The sequence below is a fragment of the Schistocerca americana genome, chromosome 6 (assembly GCF_021461395.2).
Source record: "Schistocerca americana isolate TAMUIC-IGC-003095 chromosome 6, iqSchAmer2.1, whole genome shotgun sequence".
NCBI lineage: Eukaryota > Metazoa > Arthropoda > Insecta > Orthoptera > Acrididae > Schistocerca > Schistocerca americana.
The window spans coordinates 1,506,530-1,511,825 of record NC_060124.1 but is presented as its reverse complement, the minus strand read 5'-3'; positions in this window follow the sequence as shown (position 1 = coordinate 1,511,825).

Below are 5,296 nucleotides of genomic sequence, written 5' to 3'. Positions count from 1 at the left end.
TAGAAGAGTAACACAAAGTCAAATTCAGTAACACTATGCCTGGCAAACAGCAGCAGCAAATGCTATGACGTATACCTAAGCATGACAAAGCTCAAGCATAAAAAATATTTCAGGAAAAACAACAATAAGGGAAATGTATATTCACATCTTAATGTCTATGTAATTAAAGTGGTGCACCACAACAACTGATTGTAAAAAGAAATATTACCATGTACTTGAAAAGAAAATTATGTGTTACTGTTACTAGTTCCTTCTTATTGTTCTTTCTTTTCCAAGTGCTCCTTTTTTAAAGAATGTGGATCATAAAATAATTATTTAATAGATCTGTTGACAGAAAGTGTTCACATTAGCAAATGCATTTTATTTTATAAAAGCAATGCTGCAACACAGCTGGAAACCAGATATCAAGTGAAATAAGCAACTACGAAAAGCAAAGCATAAAAATATCATTCAATAGTCATGTGGCATTTCGTAAGTCAGTAGCTCTCAACTCTCATAGAAAGACACTTGTCATAATCAGGTGTGCAGATGTACGAATATTTCCCATCAATTCATAAGCATTGCAGTAATTAGCACAAAGTACGAGTAATCATATGTTTTCAGGTAATGAGCGTGTAATATTTGCGATGCTTTCTACAAAGGAATGTCAATAGCAAGGTTAATGGAAGTAATGAGGGTGTCGCATTTGCAATAATTTCTCTAAAGGAATGCCAATGGCGAGGATAAAGGCCTGCCTTTTTTCTTTTTTTTTTTTTTACCTGTGCTTCCGGAAAGGCACACCCTAATGGCTTGTTCTCCAGGTGTTTGACACAGCTGCGTGCCCACGACGCATTACGTGCAGGTGGTCACTTATCTTTCTTACGGAAATATTTACGACACCAGTTTCCGCTACAGTGACAGTCTCACATAAAAATATTTCACAGGTCAAGAATTAGCGTTGCAAATCTGTAGAAAGAAAATCCTATGAATATAACGTTGTCCAAAAAATTTTCGCCGGCATTGTGATACATTCACGCATTTACACACATTTCATAACTCTTAAAGTACGATTCTTGGTTTCCAACATCCTTTTTCACAAGTCAAGAGTCCCTACCCACTATTCATTACTCCTTACCTTATTACACATATACAAATCCATCGACACTCGTCAATATTTCGTCATTATAAATATGAAGCATAATCAAATAACTCATATAGCCTCAGCCTATTAATCGTAAACATACCTCAGCAGCATAATACACATCGTCGTCGTAAAAATAACATCATAACACCTCAGTCAAATCTCAAAATCGTCGTAGCTTCCTCCAATAATTAAAAAAATTCTCTGCTCATGTCAAAAGTGTCATCTGCCTCAAACGTACTTTAAAAATCATGAATCCATACCAAATACATCACTCAAAGCTCTCATAGTATCACAATGGTTCCGAAAAAATATGAGCATTTCACAAAGTACGGACAAAATACAATTTCATAAGTGTGAAGTTATCCAACTGTGTAATTGCGTAAACATCTGTCACTGATGTAATAAAAAAGTTTATCTCTCAGTTAAATGATCAGATAGCTGTGTAATTTGTGTGTTAGAGAAATATGGTACCGATGTGTAAAGTTGTATAAGCAAATACCATATTAGCTAGGGTTCCTTGTGGTTGCCAAACACATGGTACACAAAGTAGGCGTATACCCCCCTGAGGATAAATGTAATTATACTCCCAGGTGTTACAAATTACAGCAATGGAATGAAATGTATCACGGAAAACTTTCTTTGTAATTAAAAAAAATCTTTAAAAATAAGTGTTTTAAGTATAAGATTAATCACTCAAATGCGTGTACTGTAGCGCTAAACTGTGCATCTTGTCGCAACATAATCTCTGTGGAAGTGTCGTAGTTATCGTCCTCCGAAAGCTAAGTTCTGCAGAAGTCAATGTACTTACCACATGATAAACAAAAGTGAAATGCTTTGCGTATAGATATCGTAGTTATTATGCTTATTGGCGTGATGAAGAAAGTACTGTACAGTAACGTATTGTTATGCCACGAAAAAGGCTGTCTCATTGTTGCTATACCACAAAAGTTACTACTAAAACATGTTTTACTTTCCAGAAGAATTCAGAGAAACTGTACAGATATAAAACAGATACACTGCAAAAGCAACATTGTGAATTGTCACTCATTAGTAGCGTCGTGATAACATCGTGTAGCTGTCACATAAACTAACCACTGTGCCATCTGGTATCTCACTGAAAGTACTTTAAATCCAGAATATATTTTCAAGTAGACCAAAATGTTGCATTAAAATCTCATTAGCAGTACTGGTAAAAGTTCTAAGTATGTAAGCCTTATAGTCGTTCCATAATCGTGCAACTAACAAGCAAGAATGTACACACACAATAACACTGTGAAGTCAGTTCACTATAACAATGCATTCGTCATTTCTGTTTAAGTAAGTTCTCTTGGTTCGTGATTGGATATTTAACTTCAAACATTGTTGTTTGTTAACAGATTCTAAGTCTGACAATGCATATTAGTAATGTGAAGCGAAAAATTTTATGGCAAAGACTAAGTTAAAAAGCAGATTATCTTTCAATAAATGGTTTTACATGTGAAATGTGGTGTAAACCTTTACTCTTCCTAGTACGAAGAGTTTCAACTTCAAAGCAATTATCATGTTGTATACATCGGTAAAGAATGCAAAAATTTTTCTCAAGGCTATCGTCTTATGTTATTTTTCTCGGAGCCAGCGGGCGCACGCGGCTGCCTGCTGTGCGAGTCATTGTCTGTCTCTTTGTTGGCGCGCGCCGTTATTGGGATTAGGAGACCTAACTTCTACAAATTCACCGTGACGAGAGGGCCCTGCCCTGTTTAAATCCCACCAGTTCTGATGCAGTTCAGGTCTGTCGTTACGATCATACCGTCTGTCGTCATGTCGGTAGATTCCATAGTTTCTTTCTTGTCGGTCACGTGGTGGAGAATTTCTCCCTGAGTCGTAACTGCGCGCTGGACCGTTGCGTCTAAAGTTATTCTGTCTCCCCTAATAATAATTGTTTTGGTTCCCATATTGTCTGTTTCTCTGATTGTCTCTGTGATAGTCATTACCGCGGAGAGGTGATCTTTCCCTGTAATTATTACTACTCTGCCAACGGTTGTTATACGGGTGGTTTCTGTTTTGGTCACGATTTGTGTTGTGAGAATAGCCTTGTCGCGTCCAGTTATTATCGAGGAATTGTGACGGATGTGACCTGTAATTGTTGTGTTCCTGTTTCCGCATTCCGCGATTGTCAGTGTCAATTTCCAATTCTTGTAACAGTCCCTGAAAAGCTTCAATGTCGTCTTTGCAACGTCCTGCCAAAATAATGTGTCGTAAATGTTCAGGCAATTTGATTAAGCAAATGCGGATAAGTTCTGAGGGGCTGTATGGGTTTGACAGGTACTGATTCTTGTGCAACATGTCTTCAAAATATTTCATAAGACTGGAAAATTCAGATTGTTCGAAACGTTTCATCATTATGATGCTTTGTTTTACTCGGTCTTGTGTGGCCTGAGACCAATATGCTGAGAGGAAGGCATGGTAAAACTCTCCTTCACTGTGGCAATCGTGAATGACCGACCGCATTCTTACAGCTGGTTCATTCTCTAAGTAGCCACACATAAATTCTAATCTGTGCTCTAATGACCAGTTGGGAGGAAAACAATGAGAGAATTGATGGAGCCATGCTTGTGGATGAATGTCGTTGCCAGAATTCTTAAATGTTTTGAATTTACGTGTAGTAATGAACAGCTTATAGTCAAAATCATCATGTCGGCGAGTCGCATATCGGTCATTGTTAGGTCGTGTCGGCCGTTCCATCTCAAAATTCGGTGCACATTGCCAATTTCTTTCATAACTTCCGAAGTGTCCTGTGTTATTATTTTGTGGTTGTTCCGTATTTCTAAGTCCCTCTTCCCGTATTGGAGCGCGAGTGGCCTCTGAAATACGTAATTCTTGTATTACCTGAGTCAGCTGATCTTGTACTTCCCGGATTTCTCTTTGGTGTTGCGTATTAATTTGATTCTGATTTTGTTTGAATTTCCTAATTTGTTCGCACTCTTCTGTGTCATTAAAGACTACCGGTTTTGTGTCGTTCAGATTATCATCTACCTTCGTAGATAAGTTAGTGAACTGATCCGAAAGTTCGGCTACTTTCTCCGATAGTGAACACATTTCCTCAATGTGTTTTTCTGAACCAAGTTTCAGAGTGTCCATTTGTGTTGAAATCGAATCTACTGTGTTCTTTAAGTTTTCCTGAGTTTTTGCAAGTTGCGTAACCGAATCGGTAGATGCAACTGAGTCAAATTTAGCTTGCAAGGTCTCATGATTTTCATGAACAATAATTTGCAGTTCTTTTATGGCTGCTTCGTGATTCTGTAATGCCTTTTCATGCCGCGAAAAAATAGGATGAAAATGCTCACAAATTTGAGTTTTTACGTCATTACAGACTTTTTGACATTTCGATTCAATGTTATGTAACTCAGTAGTTAAATCTTCACGCGTTTGTTCAAGAGTTTGTTCCAGTGAGTCTAACTTTTGAAGCTGTTGCTGTGTTTGTCTCTGATTTTGTTCCAGTTTGTCTAACTGTTGCTGTGTTTGTCTCTGATTTTGTTCCATTGTGTCTAACTTTTTAAGATTTTGTTCCACTGTGTCTAACTTTTTGAGATTTTGTTCCACTGTGTCTAACTGTTGCTGTGTTTGTCTCTGGTGTTGTTCCATTGTGTCTAACTTTTCAAGCTTTTGTCCCATTTGTTGCATTAATTGTAGTAACAATGCACTGGTGTCTGAAACATGTTCCTCAGTGCTTTTCGGCAGTGAAGTTGCACCGGCAACATTCACATTTTGACAAGCGGAAAATGTGTCTTGACTCATTTGAGAAAACGGTGAGAACCCAAAACCTGAGTCTGCAGTATTTGCAATATTGTGTTCTGTCATTCCCGATTCCTGAGGCGAGCTGTTTCCGACCAATCAATCGATAACGCTTCCCTGTTCACTACCTGTTTCACTGTCTACACCATTGTTTGCCGCCCGCTCCATTTCCCTATGCGCAATTACCAAATTACTACTTTGAACATTAGTTAATTCATTACTCTGCGGCGCTAACACACTGCTTTCGTCTTCACTGTCATTTCTCAGTTTACTTTGGAGCCTAGTATTACGTTTTTCACACGCCATAATTTTCACAATATTTCACACGATAACACAGAAAAGCACAATTTGAAGAGCAAAATAAAATAACATAGCAATGGAAATAATGTCTACTTAATTGCC